This window comes from Pseudophryne corroboree, unplaced genomic scaffold (assembly GCF_028390025.1).
Source record: "Pseudophryne corroboree isolate aPseCor3 unplaced genomic scaffold, aPseCor3.hap2 scaffold_908, whole genome shotgun sequence".
NCBI lineage: Eukaryota > Metazoa > Chordata > Amphibia > Anura > Myobatrachidae > Pseudophryne > Pseudophryne corroboree.
The window spans coordinates 24,542-47,435 of record NW_026970488.1 but is presented as its reverse complement, the minus strand read 5'-3'; the positions used below and the strand labels follow the sequence as shown (position 1 = coordinate 47,435).

Sequence of the window (22,894 nt, the reverse complement as noted above, 5' to 3'; positions counted from 1 at the left end):
CCTGGCCTTCTCTGATGTAATAAGAGTTAGATTTGATTCAGTGATTTTATAAAAACATCTAGGAAGCACAATTTAGCAGTGGGTTGCAGAGAAAAAGAAATATGCTGGCAAAAAAATCAAATTGCGTGATTAAACAGCTCTTCATTTTCTGGCTTTATTTTTATGCTAACAAATTTGTTCTCTGAAAAGTGTCCACAAAGCCAAGTCTCTGATTAACACCTTTGTAGGGATGGTTTTTCACCTATTACTAAATTAAACTTGCTTCATTGGAAAGGCAGCAAGATGCATCCTCATTTCAATGTCTACTGAAATAATACAGGTTGACACCAGGAAACATTAACGCCACTGCATCCTTGCTGCTTTCTCATGTGGAAGTCTGTTTAATGTGAAAACAAGGTGATATCTAATTAGCACACAGGTAAGAAATTACGAAAATCTTTATTTAAGGGTGAAGATGTTTCTCACAAAATTGTTGCCCCAATGCATCATTGAAATTCAAGCTGGAAAGATGATTTTAATATATCACTTGTACATTTTGTATTGCTCTTCTGGTGACAATGTAGTTTTTTTTGTCAATTACCATTTTAATAATAGGGTAAAGAAAATTAAGTGGATTTTTGAAAGAAAACTATACTGTCAATATACTATTAAAACAAATTAAAATGGTAAAAGTTATTGTACTTTAAGTAAAAATAAAAGAGCAAAAATATCAATCCCAGTTTTGATTACTTAAATTTACAAAAAAAAATGCATATAGCAAAGGATAGTTTCAATCTGCCTACCTCTGGGTTATGGGTCCAGCATGCTTCCATTGCAGTACTCTGCTGCACATGTAAGTGCAAGAGATCCTGAAGCACTCACTCATCATGGGAAAGTACCAATGTGTTTATTCATTGGTTGATGGAAGAAACATCTTACAAAAACTCTCCAGATTATTGATTTTTTAATATTTTTCTAGGAAACGTTCTAGATGTATGCTTATTAGCCTTTGTCAGTATGTACTGTTTGCAAAGTGTCTCGGTGGCGCAATCGGTTAGTGTGTTTGGCTATTAACCAAAAGGTTGGTGGTTCAATCCCACCCAGGGACGTAATTGACCTTGTGATCAGATTTTGGTGATATTTAAGTAGACAAGTCAAAATTTCAAACCCCCTCTTATTGTGTAGGGTACCTGGCCTTCTCTGATGTAATCAGAGTTAGATTTGATTCAGTGATTTTATAAAAAAACAGCTAGGAAGCACAATTTAGCAGTGGGTTGCAGAGAAAAAAAATATGCTGGCAGAAAAATCCAATTGAGTGATTAAACAGCTCTTCATTTTCTGGAATTTATTTTTATGCTAACAAATTTGTTCTCTGAAAAGTGTCCACAAAGCCAAGTCTCTGATTAACACCTTTGTAAGGATGGTTTTTCACCTATTACTAAATTAAACTTGCTTCATTGGAAAGGCAGCAAGATGCATCCTCATTTCAATGTCTACTGAAATAATACAGGTTGACACCAGGAAACATTAAAGCCACTGCATCCTTGCTGCTTTCTCATGTGGAAGTCTGTTTAATGTGAAAACAAGGTGATATCTAATTAGCACACAGGTAAGAAATTACGAAAATCTTTATTTAAGGGTGAAGATGTTTCTCACAAAATTGTTGCCCCAATGCATCATTGAAATTCAAGCTGGAAAGATGATTTTAATATATCACTTGTACATTTTGTATTGCTCTTCTGGTGACAATGTAGTTTTTTTTGTCAATTACCATTTTAATAATAGGGTAAAGAAAATTAAGTGGATTTTTGAATGAAAACTATACTGTCAATATACTATTAAAACAAATTAAAATGGTAAAAGTTATTGTACTTTAAGTAAAAATAAAAGAGCAAAAATATCAATCCCAGTTTTGATTACTTAAATTAACAAAAAAAAATGCATATAGCAAAGGATAGTTTCAATCTGCCTACCTCTGGGTTATGGGTCCAGCATGCTTCCATTGCAGTACTCTGCTGCACATGTAAGTGCAAGAGATCCTGAAGCACTCACTCATCATGGGAAAGTACCAATGTGTTTATTCATTGGTTGATGGAAGAAACATCTTACAAAAACTCTCCAGATTATTGATTTTTTAATATTTTTCTAGGAAACGTTCTAGATGTATGCTTATTAGCCTTTGTCAGTATGTACTTTTTGCAAAGTGTCTCGGTGGCGCAATCGGTTAGTGTGTTTGGCTATTAACCAAAAGGTTGGTGGTTCAATCCCACCCAGGGACGTAATTGACCTTGTGATCAGATTTTGGTGATATTTAAGTAGACAAGTCAAAATTTCAAACCCCCTCTTATTGTGTAGGGTACCTGGCCTTCTCTGATGTAATCAGAGTTAGATTTGATTCAGTGATTTTATAAAAAAACAGCTAGGAAGCACAATTTAGCAGTGGGTTGCAGAGAAAAAGAAATATGCTGGCAGAAAAATCCAATTGAGTGATTAAACAGCTCTTCATTTTCTGGAATTTATTTTTATGCTAACAAATTTGTTCTCTGAAAAGTGTCCACAAAGCCAAGTCTCTGATTAACACCTTTGTAGGGATGGTTTTTCACCTATTACTAAATTAAACTTGCTTCATTGGAAAGGCAGCAAGATGTATCCTCATTTCAATGTCTACTGAAATAATACAGGTTGACACCAGGAAACATTAACGCCACTGCATCCTTGCTGCTTTCTCATGTGGAAGTCTGTTTAATGTGAAAACAAGGTGATATCTAATTAGCACACAGGTAAGGAATTAAGAAAATCTTTATTTAAGGGTGAAGATGTTTCTCACAAAATTGTTGACCCAATGCAACATTGAAATTCAAGCTGGAAAGATGATTTTAATATATCACTTGTACATTTTGTATTGCTCTTCTGGTGACAATGTAGTTTGTTTTTGTCAATTACCATTTTAATAATAGGGTAAAGAAAATGAAGTGGATTTTTGAAAAAAAAACAATACTGTCAATATACTATTAAAACAAATTAAAATGGTAAAAGTTATTGTACTTTAAGTAAAAATAAAAGAGACAAAATATCAATCCCAGTTTTGGATTACTTTAATTAACAAAAAAAAAATGCATATAGCAGAGGATAGTTTCAATCTGCCTACCTCTGGGTTATGGGCCCAGCATGCTTCCATTGCAGTACTCTGCTGCACATGTAAGTGCAAGAGATCCTGAAGCACTCACTCATCATGGGAAAGTACCAATGTGTTTCTTCGTTGGTTGATGGAAGAAACATCTTACAAAAACTCTCCAGATTATTAACTTTTGAAAGTTTTTCTAGGAAACGTTTTAGATGAATGCTTATTAGCCTTTGTCAGTATGTGCTTTTGCAAAGTGTCTCTGTGGCGCAATCAGTTAGTGTGTACGGCTATTAACCAAAAGGTTGGTGGTTCAATCCCACCCAGGGACCTAATTGACCTTGTTATCAGATTTTGGTGATCTTTAAGTAGACAAGTCAAAATTTCAAACCCCCTGTTATGGTGTAGGGTACCTGGCCTTCTCTGATGTAATCAGAGTTAGATTTGATTCAGTGATTTTATAAAAACAGCTAGGAAGCACAATTTAGCAGTGGGTTGCAGAGAAAAAAAATATGCTGGCAGAAAAATCCAATTGAGTGATTAAACAGCTCTTCATTTTCTGGCTTTATTTTTATGCTAACAAATTTGTTCTCTGAAAAGTGTCCACAAAGCCAAGTCTCTGATTAACACCTTTGTAAGGATGGTTTTTCACCTATTACTAAATTAAACTTGCTTCATTGGAAAGGCAGCAAGATGCATCCTCATTTCAATGTCTACTAAAATAATACAAGTTGACACCAGGAAACATTAACGCCACTGCATCCTTGCTGCTTTCTCATGTGGAAGTCTGTTTAATATGAAAACAAGGTGATATCTAATTAGCACACAGGTAAGGAATTAAGAAAATCTTTATTTAAGGGTGAAGATGTTTCTCACAAAATCGTTGCCCCAATGCATCATTGAAATTCAAGCTGGAAATGTGATTTTAATATATCACTTGTACATTTTGTATTGCTCTTCTGGTGACAATGTAGTTTGTTTTTGTCAATTACCATTTTAATAATAGGGTAAAGAAAATGAAGTGGATTTTTGAAAGAAAACAATACTGTCAATATACTATTAAAACAAATTAAAATGGTAAAAGTTATTGTACTTTAAGTAAAAATAAAAGAGACAAAATATCAATCCCAGTTTTGGATTACTTTAATTAACAAAAAAAAAATGCATATAGCAGAGGATAGTTTCAATCTGCCTACCTCTGGGTTATGGGCCCAGCATGCTTCCATTGCAGTACTCTGCTGCACATGTAAGTGCAAGAGATCCTGAAGCACTCACTCATCATGGGAAAGTACCAATGTGTTTCTTCGTTGGTTGATGGAAGAAACATCTTACAAAAACTCTCCAGATTATTGACTTTTTAAAGTTTTTCTAGGAAACGTTTTAGATGAATGCTTATTAGCCTTTGTCAGTATGGACTTTTGCAAAGTGTCTCTGTGGCGCAATCAGTTAGTATGTACGGCTATTAACCAAAAGGTTGGTGGTTCAATCCCACCCAGGGACCTAATTGACCTTGTTATCAGATTTTGGTGATCTTTAAGTAGACAAGTCAAAATTTCAAACCCCCTGTTATGGTGTAGGGTACCTGGCCTTCTCTGATGTAATCAGAGTTAGATTTGATTCAGTGATTTTATAAAAACAGCTAGGAAGCACAATTTAGCAGTGGGTTGCAGAGAAAAAAAATATGCTGGCAGAAAAATCCAATTGAGTGATTAAACAGCTCTTTATTTTCTGGCTTTATTTTTATGCTAACAAATTTGTTCTCTGAAAAGTGTCCACAAAGCCAAGTCTCTGATTAACACCTTTGTAAGGATGGTTTTTCACCTATTACTAAATAAAACTTGCTTCATTGGAAAGGCAGCAAGATGCATCCTCATTTCAATGTCTACTGAAATAATACAGGTTGACACCAGGAAACATTAACGCCACTGCATCCTTGCTGCTTTCTCATGTGGAAGTCTGTTTAATGTGAAAACAAGGTGATATCTAATTAGCACACAGGTAAGGAATTAAGAAAATCTTTATTTAAGGGTGAAGATGTTTCTCACAAAATCGTTGCCCCCATGCATCATTGAAATTCAAGCTGGAAAGATGATTTTAATATATCACTTGTACATTTTGTATTGCTCTTCTGGTGACAATGTAGTTTGTTTTTGTCAATTACCATTTTATTATAGGGTAAAGAAAATTAAGTGGATTTTTGAAAGAAAACAATACTGTCAATATACTATTAAAACAAATTAAAATGGTAAAAGTTATTGTACTTTAAGTAAAAATAAAAGAGCCAAAATATCAATCCCAGTTTTGGATTACTTTAATTAACAAACAAAAAAATGCATATAGCAGAGGATAGTTTCAATCTGCCTACCTCTTGGTTATGGGCCCAGCATGCTTCCATTGCAGTACTCTGCTGCACATGTAAGTGCAAGAGATCCTGAAGCACTCACTTATCATGGGAAAGTACCAATGTGTTTCTTCGTTGGTTGATGGAAGAAACATCTTACAAAAACTCTCCAGATTATTGACTTTTTAAAGTTTTTCTAGGAAACGTTTTAGATGAATGCTTATTAGCCTTTGTCAGTATGGACTTTTGCAAAGTGTCTCTGTGGCGCAATCGGTTAGTGTGTTTGGCTATTAACCAAAAGGTTGGTGGTTCAATCCCACCCAGGGACGTAATTAACCTTGTGATCAGATTTTGGTGATATTTAAGTAGACAAGTCAAAATTTCAAACCTCCTCTTATGGTGTAGGGTACATGGCCTTCTCTGATGTAATCAGAGTTAGATTTGATTCAGTGATTTTATAAAAAACAGCTAGGAAGCACAATTTAGCAGTGGGTTGCAGAGAAAAAAAATATGCTGGCAGAAAAATCCAATCGAGTGATTAAACAGCTCTTCATTTTCTGGCTTTATTTTTATGCTAACAAATTTGTTCTCTGAAAAGTGTCCACAAAGCCAAGTCTCTGATTAACACCTTTGTAAGGATGGTTTTTCACCTATTACTAAATTAAACTTGCTTCATTGGAAAGGCAGCAAGATGCATCCTCATTTCAATGTCTACTGAAATAATACAAGTTGACACCAGGAAACATTAATGCCACTGCATCCTTGCTGCTTTCTCATGTGGAAGTCTGTTTAATGTGAAAACAAGGTGATATCTAATTAGCACACAGGTAAGGAATTAAGAAAATCTTTATTTAAGGGTGAAGATGTTTCTCACAAAATTGTTGACCCAATGCAACATTGAAATTCAAGCTGGAAAGATGATTTTAATATATCACTTGTACATTTTGTATTGCTCTTCTGGTGACAATGTAGTTTGTTTTTGTCAATTACCATTTTAATAATAGGGTAAAGAAAATGAAGTGGATTTTTGAAAGAAAGCAATACTGTCAATATACTATTAAAACAAATTAAAATGGTAAAAGTTATTGTACTTTAAGTAAAAATAAAAGAGACAAAATATCAATCCCAGTTTTGGATTACTTTAATTAACAAAAAAAAAAATGCATATAGCAGAGGATAGTTTCAATCTGCCTACCTCTGGGTTATGGGCCCAGCATGCTTCCATTGCAGTACTCTGCTGCACATGTAAGTTCAAGAGATCCTGAAGCACTCACTCATCATGGGAAAGTACCAATGTGTTTCTTCGTTGGTTGATGGAAGAAACATCTTACAAAAACTCTCCAGATTATTGACTTTTGAAAATTTTTCTAGGAAACGTTTTAGATGAATGCTTATTAGCCTTTGTCAGTATGGACTTTTGCAAAGTGTCTCTGTGGCGCAATCAGTTAGTATGTACGGCTATTAACCATAAGGTTGGTGGTTCAATCCCACCCAGGGACCTAATTGACCTTGTTATCAGATTTTTGTGATCTTTAAGTAGACAAGTCAAAATTTCAAACCCCCTGTTATGGTGTAGGGTACCTGGCCTTCTCTGATGTAATCAGAGTTAGATTTGATTCAGTGATTTTATAAAAACAGCTAGGAAGCACAATTTAGCAGTGGGTTGCAGAGAAAAAAAATATGCTGGCAGAAAAATCCAATTGAGTGATTAAACAGCTCTTTATTTTCTGGCTTTATTTTTATGCTAACAAATTTGTTCTCTGAAAAGTGTCCACAAAGCCAAGTCTCTGATTAACACCTTTGTAAGGATGGTTTTTCACCTATTACTAAATTAAACTTGCTTCATTGGAAAGGCAGCAAGATGCATCCTCATTTCAATGTCTACTGAATTAATACAGGTTGACACCAGGAAACATTAACGCCACTGCATCCTTGCTGCTTTCTCTTGTGTAAGTCTGTTTAATGTGAAAACAAGGTGATATCTAATTAGCACACAGGTAAGGAATTAAGAAAATCTTTATTTAAGGGTGAAGATGTTTCTCACAAAATCGTTGCCCCAATGCATCATTGAAATTCAAGCTGGAAAGATGATTTTAATATATCACTTGTACATTTTGTATTGCTCTTCTGGTGACAATGTAGTTTGTTTTTGTCAATTACCATTTTAATAATAGGGTAAAGAAAATTAAGTGGATTTTTGAAAGAAAACAATACTGTCAATATACTATTAAAACAAATTAAAATGGTAAAAGTTATTGTACTTTAAGTAAAAATAAAAGAGCCAAAATATCAATCCCAGTTTTGGATTACTTTAATTAACAAACAAAAAAATGCATATAGCAGAGGATAGTTTCAATCTGCCTACCTCTGGGTTATGGGCCCAGCATGCTTCCATTGCTGTACTCTGCTGCACATGTAAGTGCAAGAGATCCTGAAGCACTCACTCATCATGGGAAAGTACCAATGTGTTTCTTCGTTGGTTGATAGAAGAAACATCTTACAAAAACTCTCCAGATTATTGACTTTTTTAAGTTTTTCTAGGAAACGTTTCAGATGAATGCTTATTAGCATTTGTCAGTATGTACTTTTGCAAAGTGTCTCTGTGGCGCAATCAGTTAGTGTGTACGGCTATTAACCAAAAGGTTGGTGGTTCAATCCCACCCAGGGACGTAATTGACCTTGTTATCAGATTTTGGTGATCTTTAAGTAGACAAGTCAAATTTCATACCCCCTGTTATGGTGTAGGGTACCTGGCCTTCTCTGATGTAATCAGAGTTAGATTTGATTCAGTGATTTTATAAAAACATCTAGGAAGCACAATTTAGCAGTGGGTTGCAGAGAAAAAGAAATATGCTGGCAAAAAAATCAAATTGCGTGATTAAACAGCTCTTCATTTTCTGGCTTTATTTTTATGCTAACAAATTTGTTCTCTGAAAAGTGTCCACAAAGCCAAGTCTCTGATTAACACCTTTGTAGGGATGGTTTTTCACCTATTACTAAATTAAACTTGCTTCATTGGAAAGGCAGCAAGATGTATCCTCATTTCAATGTCTACTGAAATAATACAGGTTGACACCAGGAAACATTAACGCCACTGCATCCTTGCTGCTTTCTCATGTGGAAGTCTGTTTAATGTGAAAACAAGGTGATATCTAATTAGCACACAGGTAAGGAATTAAGAAAATCTTTATTTAAGGGTGAAGATGTTTCTCACAAAATTGTTGACCCAATGCATCATTGAAATTCAAGCTGGAAAGATGATTTTAATATATCACTTGTACATTTTGTATTGCTCTTCTGGTGACAATGTAGTTTGTTTTTGTCAATTACCATTTTAATAATAGGGTAAAGAAAATGAAGTGGATTTTTGAAAGAAAACAATACTGTCAATATACTATTAAAACAAATTAAAATGGTAAAAGTTATTGTACTTTAAGTAAAAATAAAAGAGCCAAAATATCAATCCCAGTTTTGGATTACTTTAATTAACAAACAAAAAAATGCATATAGCAGAGGATAGTTTCAATCTGCCTACCTCTGGGTTATGGGCCCAGCATGCTTCCATTGCAGTACTCTGCTGCACATGTAAGTTCAAGAGATCCTGAAGCACTCACTCATCATGGGAAAGTACCAATGTGTTTCTTCGTTGGTTGATGGAAGAAACATCTTACAAAAACTTTCCAGATTATTGACTTTTTAAAGTTTTTCTAGGAAACGTTTTAGATGAATGCTTATTAGCCTTTGTCAGTATGGACTTTTGCAAAGTGTCTCTGTGGCGCAATCAGTTAGTATGTACGGCTATTAACCAAAAGGTTGGTGGTTCAATCCCACCCAGGGACCTAATTGACCTTGTTATCAGATTTTGGTGATCTTTAAGTAGACAGTCAAAATTTCATACCCCCTTTTATGGTGTAGGGTACCTGGCCTTCTCTGATGTAATCAGAGTTAGATTTGATTCAGTGATTTTATAAAAACAGCTAGGAAGCACAATTTAGCAGTGGGTTGCAGAGAAAAAAAATATGCTGGCAGAAAAATCCAATTGAGTGATTAAACAGCTCTTTATTTTCTGGCTTTATTTTTATGCTAACAAATTTGTTCTCTGAAAAGTGTCCACAAAGCCAAGTCTCTGATTAACACCTTTGTAAGGATGGTTTTTCACCTATTACTAAATTAAACTTGCTTCATTGGAAAGGCAGCAAGATGCATCCTCATTTCAATGTCTACTGAAATAATACAGGTTGACACCAGGAAACATTAACGCCACTGCATCCTTGCTGCTTTCTCATGTGGAAGTCTGTTTAATGTGAAAACAAGGTGATATCTAATTAGCACACAGGTAAGGAATTAAGAAAATCTTTATTTAAGGGTGAAGATGTTTCTCACAAAATCGTTGCCCCAATGCATCATTGAAATTCAAGCTGGAAAGATGATTTTAATATATCACTTGTACATTTTGTATTGCTCTTCTGGTGACAATGTAGTTTGTTTTTGTCAATTACCATTTTAATAATAGGGTAAAGAAAATGAAGTGGATTTTTGAAAGAAAACAATACTGTCAATATACTATTAAAACAAATTAAAATGGTAAAAGTTATTGTACTTTAAGTAAAAATAAAAGAGACAAAATATCAATCCCAGTTTTGGATTACTTTAATTAACACAAAAAAAATGCATATAGCAGAGGATAGTTTCAATCTGCCTACCTCTGGGTTATGGGCCCAGCATCACTGTATGCAAATCCGTCTTCTGCAGACCTTCCCCCAGGAATGCTTGTACTAGTTGTTGCATTTGGTTTGTTGTTTGGGGGTGCTTCAGTATTAGGCAGCCTTCTGCCCTCCCATGTTCATTTGAAAATATGTGTTCTCCCTGCAGTTGTTGTCCCCAGATGAGAGTTCCCTTGTGCTGCCTCAGTTGAATCGCCTTTACTTGACAGAGATGTGCCTGAGCAGCGGCCCTCCCCAGCCCTATCCCAAATCATACTTATTTTGCATAGGAGATATCATGGTCATGAAGATTGTTCTCCCAGGGTGAGGTTCATTCATTGCATTCTGGGTATGATGACCCCTGTGATTTCCCCAAATATGGGAAACTCGACTGCATTATTTGTGGTAGTGGGGGACTGTGTTTGTGCTTTCCTCTGGTCAGCTCTGGTAAAAGTCAGATTTCTTTGTCTCAGATCTTCCTCTAGCCTTGTTCTTCTTTCGAGAGTTCCCTTGTGCTGCCTCAGTTGGATCTCCTTCACTTGACAGGGGGGTGCCCGAGCAGCGACCCTCCCCAGCTCTAGCCCAACTCCTACTTACCTGCCAGGTGAGATACTATGATCAGGAAGGTGCTTCTCCCAGGGCAAGGCTCACCCATTGCACTCTGGGTGTGCTGCCCCTTTGATTTCCCCAAATGTGGGACACTTGACTGCATAATTTGTGTTTCCCCTGGTCGGCTCTCATATAATTCAGATCTCTTTGTCTCAGGTCTCTCTTCAGCCTAGTTTGCTGTCTGTTTCCACTTCTCTTTTCTTGAGCCGCTCCCTTCTATGCCCTTGCACACTAGCCTGACTTCTCCCATCTGCTTACTTTGTGCCTTCCAACGCACAATGCGAACTACAGGTAGTGCTGCAGGGCCCACACCCTTTTACTTGCCTTACAGAGCAGCTCTGGAGCTGTTACAGTGCCCAGCTGCTGCAAGAAATCAGCTTGAATGCTTCAGGGGCTGGGGCATAGCCAACATGAGCCCCACACCGAAGGAGGGTGGAGGTGTTTAATGCGAACTAGGGGTCATCCAAGCGCCGCAAAAGGCCGCCATGCCCTGCATGCCCCTTTTCTCTTTTCATATGCAGACGAGGGTTGAAGCCAACTTTGACCCACTGCTTGGATGACATCACCATATGCAAATCCATCTGCTGCAGGCCTTCCCCCAGGAATGCTTGCACTAGTTGTTGCATTTGGTTTGTTGTTTGGGGGTGCTTCAGTATTAGGCAGCCTTCTGCCCTCCCATGTTCATCTGAAAATATGTGTTCTCCCTGCAGTTGTTGTCCCCAGATGAGAGTTCCCTTGTGCTGCCTCAGTTGAATCTCCTTTACTTGACAGAGATGTGCCTGAGCAGCGGCCCTCCCCAGCCCTATCCCAAATCATACTTATTTTGCATAGGAGATACCATGGTCATGAAGATTGTTCTCCCAGGGTGAGGTTCATTCATTGCATTCTGGGTATGCTGACCCCTGTGATTTCCCCAAATGTGGGAAACTCGACTGCATTATTTGTGGTAGTGGGGGACTGTGTTTGTGCTTTCCTCTGGTCAGCTCTGGTAAAAGTCAGATTTCTTTGTCTCAGATCTTCCTCTAGCCTTGTTCTTCTTTCGAGAGTTCCCTTGTGCTGCCTCAGTTGGATCTCCTTCACTTGACAGGGGGGTGCCCGAGCAGCGACCCTCCCCAGCTCTAGCCCAACTCCTACTTACCTGCCAGGTGAGATACTATGATCATGAAGGTGCTTCTCCCAGGGCAAGGCTCATCCATTGCACTCTGGGTGTGCTGCTCCTGTGATTTCCCCAAATGTGGGAAACTTGACTGCATAATTTGTGTTTCCACTGGTCGGCTTTCATATAATTCAGATCTCTTTGTCTCAGGTCTCTCTCCAGCCTAGTTTGCTGTCTGTTTCCACTTCTTTTTTTTTGAGCCCCTCCCTTCTATACCCTTGTGCACTATCCTGACTTCTACTCCTGTCTGCTTACTTTGTGCCTTCCAATGCACAATGCAAACTACAGGTAGTGCTGCAGGGCCCACAACCTTTTACTTGCCTTACAGAGCAGCTCTGGAGCTGTTACAGTGCCAAGCTGCTGCAAGAAATCAGCTTGAATGCTGGGGCATTGCCAATATGAGCCCCACACCGAAGGATGGTGGGGGTGTTTAATGCGAACTAAGGGTCATCCAAGCGCCGCAAAAGGCCGCCATGCCCTGCATACCCCTTTTCTCTTTTCATATGCAGATGAGGGTTCCAGCCAACTTTGGCCCACTGCTTGGATGACATCACTGTATGCAAATCCGTCTTCTGCAGACCTTCCCCCAGGAATGCTTGTACTAGTTGTTGCATTTGGTTTGTTGTTTGGGGGTGCTTCAGTATTAGGCAGCCTTCTGCCCTCCCATGTTCATTTGAAAATATGTGTTCTCCCTGCAGTTGTTGTCCCCAGATGAGAGTTCCCTTGTGCTGCCTCAGTTGAATCTCCTTTACTTGACAGAGATATGCCTGAGCAGCGGCCCTCCCCAGCCCTATCCCAAATCATACTTATTTTGCATAGGAGATACCATGGTCATGAAGATTGTTCTCCCAGGGTGAGGTTCATTCATTGCATTCTGGGTATGCTGACCCCTGTGATTTCCCCAAATGTGGGAAACTCGACTGCATTATTTGTGGTAGTGGGGGACTGTGTTTGTGCTTTCCTCTGGTCAGCTCTGGTAAAAGTCAGATTTCTTTGTCTCAGATCTTCCTCTAGCCTTGTTCTTCTTTCGAGAGTTCCCTTGTGCTGCCTCAGTTGGATCTCCTTCACTTGACAGGGGGGTGCCCGAGCAGCGACCCTCCCCAGCTCTAGCCCAACTCCTACTTACCTGCCAGGTGAGATACTATGATCAGGAAGGTGCTTCTCCCAGGGCAAGGCTCACCCATTGCACTCTGGGTGTGCTGCTCCTGCGATTTCCCCAAATGTGGGACACTTGACTGCATAATTTGTGTTTCCTCTGGTCGGCTCTCGTATAATTCAGATCTCTTTGTCTCAGGTCTCTCTCCAGCCTAGTTTGCTGTCTGTTTCCACTTCTCTTTTCTTGAGCCGCTCCCTTCTATGCCCTTGCGCACTATCCTGACTTCTCCCGTCTGCTTACTTTGTGCCTTCCAACGCACAATGCGAACTACAGGTAGTGCTGCAGGGCCCACACCCTTTTAGTTGCCTTACAGAGCAGCTCTGGAGCTGTTACAGTGCCCAGCTGCTGCAAGAAATCAGCTGGAATGCTTCAGGGGCTGGGGCATTGCCAACATGAGCCCCACACCGAAGGAGGGTGGGGGTGTTTAATGCGAACTGAGGGTCATCCAAGCGCCGCAAAAGGCCGCCATGCCCTGCATACCCCTTTTCTCTTTTCATATGCAGATGAGGGTTCCAGCCAACTTTGGCCCACTGCTTGGATGACATCACTGTATGCAAATCCGTCTTCTGCAGACCTTCCCCCAGGAATGCTTGTACTAGTTGTTGCATTTGGTTTGTTGTTTGGGGGTGCTTCAGTATTAGGCAGCCTTCTGCCCTCCCATGTTCATTTGAAAATATGTGTTCTCCCTGCAGTTGTTGTCCCCAGATGAGAGTTCCCTTGTGCTGCCTCAGATGAATCTCCTTTACTTGACAGATATATGCCTGAGCAGCGGCCCTCCCCAGCCCTATCCCAAATCATACTTATTTTGCATAGGAGATACCATGGTCATGAAGATTGTTCTCCCAGGGTGAGGTTCATTCATTGCATTCTGGGTATGCTGACCCCTGTGATTTCCCCAAATGTGGGAAACTCAACTGCATTATTTGTGGTAGTGGGGGACTGTGTTTGTGCTTTCCTCTGCTCAGCTCTGGTAAAAGTCAGATTTCTTTGTCTCAGATCTTCCTCTAGCCTTGTTCTTCTTTCGAGAGTTCCCTTGTGCTGCCTCAGTTGGATCTCCTTCACTTGACAGGGGGGTGCCCTAGCAGCGACCCTCCCCAGCTCTAGCCCAACTCCTACTTACCTGCCTGGTGAGATATTATGATCAGGAAGGTGCTTCTCCCAGGGCAAGGCTCACCCATTGCACTCTGGGTGTGCTGCTCCTGCGATTTCCCCAAATGTGGGGCACTTGACTGCATAATTTGTGTTTCCTCTGGTCGGCTCTCGTATAATTCAGATCTCTTTGTCTCAGGTCTCTCTCCAGCCTAGTTTGCTGTCTGTTTCCACTTCTCTTTTCTTGAGCCGCTCCCTTCTATGCCCTTGCGCACTATCCTGACTTCTCCCGTCTGCTTACTTTGTGCCTTCCAACGCACAATGCGAACTACAGGTAGTGCTGCAGGGCCCACACCCTTTTACTTGCCTTACAGAGCAGCTCTGGAGCTGTTACAGTGCCCAGCTGCTGCAAGAAATCAGCTTGAATGCTTCAGGTGCTGGGGCATAGCCAACATGAGCCCCACACCGAAGGAGGGTGGAGGTGTTTAATGCGAATTAGGGGTCATGCAAGCGCCGCAAAAGGCCGCCATGCCCTGCACATCCCTTTTTTCTTTTCATATGCAGACGAGGGTTGAAGCCAACTTTGACCCACTGCTTGGATGACATCACCATATGCAAATCCATCTGCTGCAGGCCTTCCCCCAGGAATGCTTGCACTAGTTGTTGCATTTGGTTTGTTGTTTTTTGGGTGCTTCAGTATTAGGCAGCCTTCTGCCCTCCCATGTTCATCTGAAAATATGTGTTCTCCCTGCAGTTGTTGTCCCCAGATGAGAGTTCCCTTGTGCTGCCTCAGTTGAATCGCCTTTACTTGACAGAGATGTGCCTGAGCAGCGGCCCTCCCCAGCCCTATACCAAATCATACTTATTTTGCATAGGAGATATCATGGTCATGAAGATTGTTCTCCCAGGGTGAGGTTCATTCATTGCATTCTGGGTATGATGACCCCTGTGATTTCCCCAAATGTGGGAAACTCGACTGCATTATTTGTGGTAGTGGGGGACTGTGTTTGTGCTTTCCTCTGGTCAGCTCTGGTAAAAGTCAGATTTCTTTGTCTCAGATCTTCCTCTAGCCTTGTTCTTCTTTCGAGAGTTCCCTTGTGCTGCCTCAGTTGGATCTCCTTCACTTGACAGGGGGGTGCCCGAGCAGCGACCCTCCCCAGCTCTAGCCCAACTCCTACTTACCTGCCAGGTGAGATACTATGATGATGTAGGTGCTTCTCCCAGGGCAAGGCTCACCCATTGCACTCTGGGTGTGCTGCCCCTTTGATTTCCCCAAATGTGGGAAACTTGACTGCATAATTTGTGTTTCCCCTGGTCGGCTCTCATATAATTCAGATCTCTTTGTCTCAGGTCTCTCTTCAGCCTAGTTTGCTGTCTGTTTCCACTTCTCTTTTCTTGAGCCGCTCCCTTCTATGCCCTTGCGCACTATCCTGACCTCTCCCGTCTGCTTACTTTGTGCCTTCCAACGCACAATGCATACTACAGGTAGTGCTGCAGGGCCCACACCCTTTTACATGCTTTACAGAACAGCTCTGGAGCTGTTACAGTGCCCAGCTGCTGCAAGAAATCATCTTGAATGCTTCAGGGGCTGGGGCAAAGCCAACATGAGCCCCACACCGAAGGAGGGTGGAGGTGTTTAATGCGAACTAGGGGTCATCCAAGCGCCGCAAAAGGCCGCCATGCCCTGCACGCCCCTTTTCTCTTTTCATATGCAGATGAGGGTTGAAGCCAACTTTGACCCACTGCTTGGATGACATCACCATATGCAAATCCATCTGCTGCAGGCCTTCCCCCAGGAATGCTTGTACTAGTAGTTGCATTTGGTTTGTTGTTTGGGGGTGCTTCAGTATTAGGCAGCCTTCTGCCCTCCCATGTTCATCTGAAAATATGTGTTCTCCCTGCAGTTGTTGTCCCCAGATGAGAGTTCCCTTGTGCTGCCTCAGTTGAATCTCCTTTACTTGACAGAGATGTGCCTGAGCAGCGGCCCTCCCCAGCCCTATCCCAAATCATACTTATTTTGCATAGGAGATACCATGGTCATGAAGATTGTTCTCCCAGGGTGAGGTTCATTCATTGCATTCTGAGTATGCTGACCCCTGTGATTTCCCCAAATGTGGGAAACTCGACTGCATTATTTGTGGTAGTGGGGGACTGTGTTTGGGCTTTCCTCTGCTCAGCTCTGGTAAAAGTCAGATTTCTTTGTCTCAGATCTTCCTCTAGCCTTGTTCTTCTTTCGAGAGTTCCCTTGTGCTGCCTCAGTTGGATCTCCTTCACTTGACAGGGGGGTGCCCGAGCAGCGACCCACCCCAGCTCTAGCCCAACTCCTACTTACCTGCCAGGTGAGATACTATGATCAGGAAGGTGCTTCTCCCAGGGCAAGGCTCACCCATTGCACTCTGGGTGTGCTGCTCCTGTGATTTCCCCAAATGTGGGAAACTTGACTGCATAATTTGTGTTTCCTCTGGTCGGCTCTCGTATAATTCAGATCTCTTTGTCTCAGGTCTTTCTCCAGCCTAGTTTGCTGTCTGTTTCCACTTCTCTTTTCTTGAGCCGCTCCCTTCTATGCCCTTGCGCACTATCCTGACCTCTCCCGTCTGCTTACTTTGTGCCTTCCAACGCACAATGCATACTACAGGTAGTGCTGCAGGGCCCACACCCTTTTACATGCTTTACAGAACAGCTCTGGAGCTGTTACAGTGCCCAGCTACTGCAAGAAATCATCTTGAATGCTTCAGGGGCTGGGGCAAAGCCAACATGAGCCCCACACCGAAGGAGGGTGGAGATGTTTAATGCGAATTAAGGGTCATCCAAGCGCCACAAAAGGACGCCATGCCCTGCACATCCCTTTTTTGTTTTCATATGCAGACGAGGGTTGAAGCCAACTTTGACCCACTGCTTGGATGACATCACCATATGCAAATCCATCTGCTGCAGGCCTTCCCCCAGGAATGCTTACACTAGTTGTTGCATTTGGTTTGTTGTTTGGGGGTGCTTCAGTATTAGGCAGCCTTCTGCCCTCCCATGTTCATCTGAAAATATGTGTTCTCCCTGCAGTTGTTGTCCCCAGATGAGAGTTCCCTTGTGCTTCCTCAGTTGAATCTCCTTTACTTGACAGAGCTGTGCCTGAGCAGCGGCCCTCCCCAGCCCTATCCCAAATCATACTTATTTTGCATAGGAGATACCATGGTCATGAAGATTGTTCTCCCAGGGTGAGGTTCATTCATTGCATTCTGGGTATGCTGACCCCTGTGATTTCCCCAAATGTGGGAAACTCGACTGCATTATTTGTGGTAGTGGGGGACTGTGTTTGTGCTTTCTTCTGGTCAACTCTGGTAAAAGTCAGATTTCTTTGTCTCAGATCTTCCTCTAGCCTTGTTCTTCTTTCGAGAGTTCCCTTGTGCTGCCTCAGTTGGATCTCCTTCACTTGACAGGGGGGTGCCCGAGCAGCGACCCTCCCCAGCTCTAGCCCAACTCCTACTTACCTGCCAGGTGAGATACTATGATCAGGAAGGTGCTTCTCCCAGGGCAAGGCTCACCCATTGCACTCTGGGTGTGCTGCTCCTGCGATTTCCCCAAATGTGGGACACTTGACTGCATAATTTGTGTTTCCTCTGGTCGGCTCTCGTATAATTCAGATCTCTTTGTCTCAGGTCTCTCTCCAGCCTAGTTTGCTGTCTGTTTCCACTTCTCTTTTCTTGAGCCGCTCCCTTCTATGCCCTTGCGCACTATCCTGACTTCTCCCGTCTGCTTACTTTGTGCCTTCCAACGCACAATGCGAACTACAGGTAGTGCTGCAGGGCCCACACCCTTTTAGTTGCCTTACAGAGCAGCTCTGGAGCTGTTACAGTGCCCAGCTGCTGCAAGAAATCAGCTTGAATGCTTCAGGTGCTGGGGCATAGCCAACATGAGCCCCACACCTAAGGAGGGTGGAGGTGTTTAATGCGAATTAGGGGTCATGCAAGCGCCGAAAAAGGCCGCCATGCCCTGCACATCCCTTTTTTCTTTTCATATGCAGACGAGGGTTGAAGCCAACTTTGACCCACTGCTTGGATGACATCACCATATGCAAATCCATCTGCTGCAGGCCTTCCCCCAGGAATGCTTGCACTAGTTGTTGCATTTGGTTTGTTGTTTGGGGGTGCTTCAGTATTAGGCAGCCTTCTGCCCTCCCATGTTCATCTGAAAATATGTGTTCTCCCTGCAGTTGTTGTCCCCAGATGAGAGTTCCCTTGTGCTGCCTCAGTTGAATCTCCTTTACTTGACAGAGATGTGCCTGAGCAGCGGCCCTCCCCAGCCCTATCCCAAATCATACTTATTTTGCATAGGAGATACCATGGTCATGAAGATTGTTCTCCCAGGGTGAGGTTCATTCATTGCATTCTGGGTATGATGACCCCTGTGATTTCCCCAAATGTGGGAAACTCGACTGCATTATTTGTGGTAGTGGGGGACTGTGTTTGTGCTTTCTTCTGGTCAACTCTGGTAAAAATCAGATTTCTTTGTCTCAGATCTTCCTCTAGCCTTGTTCCTCTTTCGAGAGTTCCCTTGTGCTGCCTCAGTTGGATCTCCTTCACTTGACAGGGGGGTACCCGAGCAGCGACCCTCCTCAGCTCTAGCCCAACTCCTACTTACCTGCCAGGTGAGATACTATGATCATGTAGGTGCTTCTCCCAGGGCAAGGCTCACCCATTGCACTCTGGGTGTGCTGCCCCTGTGATTTCCCCAAATGTGGGAAACTTGACTGCATAATTTGTGTTTCCCCTGGTCGTCTCTCGTATAATTCAGATCTCTTTGTCTCAGGTCTCTCTCCAGCCTAGTTTGCTGTCTGTTTCCACTTCTCTTTTCTTGAGCCGCTCCCTTCTATGCCCTTGCGCACTATCCTGACTTCTCCCGTCTGCTTACTTTGTGCCTTCCAACACACAATGCAAACTACAGGTAGTGCTGCAGGGCCCACACCCTTTTACTTGCCTCACAGAGCAGCTCTGGAGCTGTTACAGTACCCAGCTGCTGCAAGAAATCAGCTTGAATGCTTCAGGGGCTGGGGCATTGCCAACATGAGCCCCACACCGAAGGAGGGTGGAGGTGTTTAATGCGAACTAAGGGTCACCCAAGCGCCGCAAAAGGCCGCCATGCCCTGCACGCCCCTTTTCTCTTTTCATATGCAGACGAGGGTTGAAGCCAACTTTGACCCACTGCTTGGATGGCATTACCATATGCAAATCAATCTGCTGCAGGCCTTCCCCCAGGAATGCTTGCACTAGTTGTTGCATTTGGTTTGTTGTTTGGGGGTGCTTCGGTATTAGGCAGCCTTCTGCCCTCCCATGTTCATCTGAAAATATGTGTTCTCCCTGCAGTTGTTGTCCCCAGATGAGAGTTCCCTTGTGCTGCCTCAGTTGAATCTCCTTTACTTGACAGAGATGTGCCTGAGCAGCGGCCCTCCCCAGCCCTATCCCAAATCATACTTATTTTGCATAGGAGATACCATGGTCATGAAGATTGTTCTCCCAGGGTGAGGTTCATTCATTGCATTCTGGGTATGCTGACCCCTGTGATTTCCCCAAATGTGGGAAACTCGACTGCATTATTTGTGGTAGTGGGGGACTGTGTTTGTGCTTTCCTCTGCTCAGCTCTGGTAAAAGTCAGATTTCTTTGTCTCAGATCTTCCTCTAGCCTTGTTCTTCTTTCGAGAGTTCCCTTGTGCTGCCTCAGTTGGATCTCCTTCACTTGACAGGGGGGTGCCCGAGCAGCGACCCTCCCCAGCTCTAGCCCAACTCCTACTTACCTGCCAGGTGAGATACTATGATCAGGAAGGTGCTTCTCCCAGGGCAAGGCTCACCCATTGCACTCTGGGTGTGCTGCTACTGCGATTTCCCCAAATGTGGGAAACTTGACTGCATAATTTGTGTTTCCTCTGGTCGGCTCTCGTATAATTCAGATCTCTTTGTCTCAGGTCTTTCTCCAGCCTAGTTTGCTGTCTGTTTCCACTTCTCTTTTCTTGAGCCGCTCCCTTCTATGCCCTTGCGCACTATCCTGACCTCTCCCGTCTGCTTACTTTGTGCCTTCCAACGCACAATGCATACTACAGGTAGTGCTGCAGGGCCCACACCCTTTTACATGCTTTAAAGAACAGCTCTGGAGCTGTTACAGTGCCCAGCTGCTGCAAGAAATCATCTTGAATGCTTCAGGGGCTGGGGCATAGCCAACATGAGCCCCACACCGAAGGAGGGTGGAGATGTTTAATGCGAATTAAGGGTCATCCAAGCGCCACAAAAGGACGCCATGCCCTGCACATCCCTTTTTTCTTTTCATATGCAGACGAGGGTTGAAGCCAACTTTGACCCATTGCTTGGATGACATCACCATATGCAAATCCATCTGCTGCAGGCCTTCCCCCAGGAATGCTTACACTAGTTGTTGCATTTGGTTTGTTGTTTGGGGGTGCTTCAGTATTAGGCAGCCTTCTGCCCTCCCATGTTCATCTGAAAATATGTGTTCTCCCTGCAGTTGTTGTCCCCAGATGAGAGTTCCCTTGTGCTGCCTCAGTTGAATCTCCTTTACTTGACAGAGATGTGCCTGAGCAGCGGCCCTCCCCAGCCCTATCCCAAATCATACTTATTTTGCATAGGAGATACCATGGTCATGAAGATTGTTCTCCCAGGGTGAGGTTCATTCATTGCATTCTGGGTATGCTGACCCCTGTGATTTCCCCAAATGTGGGAAACTCGACTGCATTATTTGTGGTAGTGGGGGACTGTGTTTGTGCTTTCTTCTGGTCAACTCTGGTAAAAGTCAGATTTCTTTGTCTCAGATCTTCCTCTAGCCTTGTTCTTCTTTCGAGAGTTCCCTTGTGCTGCCTCAGTTGGATCTCCTTCACTTGACAGGGGGGTGCCCGAGCAGCGACCCTCCCCAGCTCTAGCCCAACTCCTACTTATCTGCCAGGTGAGATACTATGATCAGGAAGGTGCTTCTCCCAGGGCAAGGCTCACCCATTGCACTCTGGGTGTGCTGCTCCTGCGATTTCCCCAAATGTGGGACACTTGACTGCATAATTTGTGTTTCCTCTGGTCGGCTCTCGTATAATTCAGATCTCTTTGTCTCAGGTCTCTCTCCAGCCTAGTTTGCTGTCTGTTTCCACTTCTCTTTTCTTGAGCCGCTCCCTTCTATGCCCTTGCGCACTATCCTGACTTCTCCTGTCTGCTTACTTTGTGCCTTCCAACGCACAATGCGAACTACAGGTAGTGCTGCAGGGCCCACACCCTTTTAGTTGCCTTACAGAGCAGCTCTGGAGCTGTTACAGTGCCCAGCTGCTGCAAGAAATCAGCTTGAATGCTTCAGGTGCTGGGGCATAGCCAACATGAGCCCCACACCTAAGGAGGGTGGAGGTGTTTAATGCGAATTAGGGGTCATGCAAGCGCCGCAAAAGGCCGCCATGCCCTGCACATCCCTTTTTTCTTTTCATATGCAGACGAGGGTTGAAGCCAACTTTGACCCACTGCTTGGATGACATCACCATATGCAAATCCATCTGCTGCAGGCCTTCCCCCAGGAATGCTTGCACTAGTTGTTGCATTTGGTTTGTTGTTTGGGGGTGCTTCAGTATTAGGCAGCCTTCTGCCCTCCCATGTTCATCTGAAAATATGTGTTCTCCCTGCAGTTGTTGTCCCCAGATGAGAGTTCCCTTGTGCTGCCTCAGTTGAATCGCCTTTACTTGACAGAGATGTGCCTGAGCAGCGGCCCTCCCCAGCCCTATCCCAAATCATACTTATTTTGCATAGGAGATATCATGGTCATGAAGATTGTTCTCCCAGGGTGAGGTTCATTCATTGCATTCTGGGTATGATGACCCCTGTGATTTCCCCAAATGTGGGAAACTCGACTGCATTATTTGTGGTAGAGGGGGACTGTGTTTGTGCTTTCCTCTGGTCAGCTCTGGTAAAAGTCAGATTTCTTTGTCTCAGATCTTCCTCTAGCCTTGTTCTTCTTTCGAGAGTTCCCTTGTGCTGCCTCAGTTGGATCTCCTTCACTTGACAGGGGGGTGCCCGAGCAGCGACCCTCCCCAGCTCTAGCCCAACTCCTACTTACCTGCCAGGTGAGATACTATGATCAGGAAGGTGCTTCTCCCAGGGCAAGGCTCACCCATTGCACTCTGGGTGTGCTGCTCCTGCGATTTCCCCAAATGTGGGACACTTGACTGCATAATTTGTGTTTCCTCTGGTCGGCTCTCGTATAATTCAGATCTCTTTGTCTCAGGTCTCTCTCCAGCCTAGTTTGCTGTCTGTTTCCACTTCTCTTTTCTTGAGCCGCTCCCTTCTATGCCCTTGCGCACTATCCTGACTTCTCCCGTCTGCTTACTTTGTGCCTTCCAACGCACAATGCGAACTACAGGTAGTGCTGCAGGGCCCACACCCTTTTACTTGCCTTACAGAGCAGCTCTGGAGCTGTTACAGTGCCCAGCTGCTGCAAGAAATCAGCTTGAATGCTTCAGGTGCTGGGGCATAGCCAACATGAGCCCCACACCTAAGGAGGGTGGAGGTGTTTAATGCGAATTAGGGGTCATGCAAGCGCCGCAAAAGGCCGCCATGCCCTGCACATCCCTTTTTTCTTTTCATATGCAGACGAGGGTTGAAGCCAACTTTGACCCACTGCTTGGATGACATCACCATATGCAAATCCATCTGCTGCAGGCCTTCCCCCAGGAATGCTTGCACTAGTTGTTGCATTTGGTTTGTTGTTTGGGGGT

The 22,894-nt window shown here is 43.3% G+C and overlaps 21 non-coding genes and 2 pseudogenes across 21 annotated transcripts; all 23 read left to right on the top strand.

Moving 5' to 3' along the window:
- Positions 1-5,696: 5,696 nt before the first annotated feature.
- On the top strand, positions 5,697-5,770 carry TRNAN-AUU (transfer RNA asparagine (anticodon AUU)). The gene has a single exon. It is a non-coding gene; the product is annotated as a tRNA-Asn (tRNA).
- A 4,647-nt stretch (positions 5,771-10,417) lies between these two features.
- On the top strand, positions 10,418-10,581 carry LOC135045412 (U1 spliceosomal RNA). Its single transcript, XR_010237885.1, has one exon. It is a non-coding gene; the product is annotated as a U1 spliceosomal RNA (small nuclear RNA).
- Positions 10,582-10,733: 152 nt separating this feature from the next.
- LOC135045423 (U1 spliceosomal RNA) lies at positions 10,734-10,875 on the top strand (annotated as a pseudogene).
- Positions 10,876-11,567: 692 nt separating this feature from the next.
- LOC135045405 (U1 spliceosomal RNA) lies at positions 11,568-11,731 on the top strand. Its single transcript, XR_010237878.1, has one exon. It is a non-coding gene; the product is annotated as a U1 spliceosomal RNA (small nuclear RNA).
- A 152-nt stretch (positions 11,732-11,883) lies between these two features.
- Positions 11,884-12,046, top strand: LOC135045419 (U1 spliceosomal RNA). The gene has a single exon (XR_010237892.1). It is a non-coding gene; the product is annotated as a U1 spliceosomal RNA (small nuclear RNA).
- Positions 12,047-12,711: 665 nt separating this feature from the next.
- Positions 12,712-12,875, top strand: LOC135045404 (U1 spliceosomal RNA). Its single transcript, XR_010237877.1, has one exon. It is a non-coding gene; the product is annotated as a U1 spliceosomal RNA (small nuclear RNA).
- A 152-nt stretch (positions 12,876-13,027) lies between these two features.
- On the top strand, positions 13,028-13,190 carry LOC135045415 (U1 spliceosomal RNA). Its single transcript, XR_010237888.1, has one exon. It is a non-coding gene; the product is annotated as a U1 spliceosomal RNA (small nuclear RNA).
- A 671-nt stretch (positions 13,191-13,861) lies between these two features.
- LOC135045401 (U1 spliceosomal RNA) lies at positions 13,862-14,025 on the top strand. The gene has a single exon (XR_010237874.1). It is a non-coding gene; the product is annotated as a U1 spliceosomal RNA (small nuclear RNA).
- Positions 14,026-14,177: 152 nt separating this feature from the next.
- On the top strand, positions 14,178-14,340 carry LOC135045420 (U1 spliceosomal RNA). Its single transcript, XR_010237893.1, has one exon. It is a non-coding gene; the product is annotated as a U1 spliceosomal RNA (small nuclear RNA).
- Positions 14,341-15,012: 672 nt separating this feature from the next.
- On the top strand, positions 15,013-15,176 carry LOC135045409 (U1 spliceosomal RNA). Its single transcript, XR_010237882.1, has one exon. It is a non-coding gene; the product is annotated as a U1 spliceosomal RNA (small nuclear RNA).
- A 152-nt stretch (positions 15,177-15,328) lies between these two features.
- Positions 15,329-15,470, top strand: LOC135045425 (U1 spliceosomal RNA; annotated as a pseudogene).
- A 692-nt stretch (positions 15,471-16,162) lies between these two features.
- On the top strand, positions 16,163-16,326 carry LOC135045406 (U1 spliceosomal RNA). The gene has a single exon (XR_010237879.1). It is a non-coding gene; the product is annotated as a U1 spliceosomal RNA (small nuclear RNA).
- A 152-nt stretch (positions 16,327-16,478) lies between these two features.
- On the top strand, positions 16,479-16,641 carry LOC135045416 (U1 spliceosomal RNA). Its single transcript, XR_010237889.1, has one exon. It is a non-coding gene; the product is annotated as a U1 spliceosomal RNA (small nuclear RNA).
- Positions 16,642-17,312: 671 nt separating this feature from the next.
- On the top strand, positions 17,313-17,476 carry LOC135045408 (U1 spliceosomal RNA). Its single transcript, XR_010237881.1, has one exon. It is a non-coding gene; the product is annotated as a U1 spliceosomal RNA (small nuclear RNA).
- Positions 17,477-17,628: 152 nt separating this feature from the next.
- LOC135045414 (U1 spliceosomal RNA) lies at positions 17,629-17,791 on the top strand. Its single transcript, XR_010237887.1, has one exon. It is a non-coding gene; the product is annotated as a U1 spliceosomal RNA (small nuclear RNA).
- Positions 17,792-18,462: 671 nt separating this feature from the next.
- On the top strand, positions 18,463-18,626 carry LOC135045411 (U1 spliceosomal RNA). Its single transcript, XR_010237884.1, has one exon. It is a non-coding gene; the product is annotated as a U1 spliceosomal RNA (small nuclear RNA).
- A 152-nt stretch (positions 18,627-18,778) lies between these two features.
- On the top strand, positions 18,779-18,941 carry LOC135045422 (U1 spliceosomal RNA). Its single transcript, XR_010237894.1, has one exon. It is a non-coding gene; the product is annotated as a U1 spliceosomal RNA (small nuclear RNA).
- Positions 18,942-19,612: 671 nt separating this feature from the next.
- LOC135045403 (U1 spliceosomal RNA) lies at positions 19,613-19,776 on the top strand. Its single transcript, XR_010237876.1, has one exon. It is a non-coding gene; the product is annotated as a U1 spliceosomal RNA (small nuclear RNA).
- Positions 19,777-19,928: 152 nt separating this feature from the next.
- Positions 19,929-20,091, top strand: LOC135045417 (U1 spliceosomal RNA). The gene has a single exon (XR_010237890.1). It is a non-coding gene; the product is annotated as a U1 spliceosomal RNA (small nuclear RNA).
- Positions 20,092-20,762: 671 nt separating this feature from the next.
- On the top strand, positions 20,763-20,926 carry LOC135045407 (U1 spliceosomal RNA). Its single transcript, XR_010237880.1, has one exon. It is a non-coding gene; the product is annotated as a U1 spliceosomal RNA (small nuclear RNA).
- Positions 20,927-21,078: 152 nt separating this feature from the next.
- LOC135045418 (U1 spliceosomal RNA) lies at positions 21,079-21,241 on the top strand. Its single transcript, XR_010237891.1, has one exon. It is a non-coding gene; the product is annotated as a U1 spliceosomal RNA (small nuclear RNA).
- Positions 21,242-21,912: 671 nt separating this feature from the next.
- Positions 21,913-22,076, top strand: LOC135045410 (U1 spliceosomal RNA). Its single transcript, XR_010237883.1, has one exon. It is a non-coding gene; the product is annotated as a U1 spliceosomal RNA (small nuclear RNA).
- Positions 22,077-22,228: 152 nt separating this feature from the next.
- Positions 22,229-22,391, top strand: LOC135045413 (U1 spliceosomal RNA). The gene has a single exon (XR_010237886.1). It is a non-coding gene; the product is annotated as a U1 spliceosomal RNA (small nuclear RNA).
- Positions 22,392-22,894: the final 503 nt, after the last annotated feature.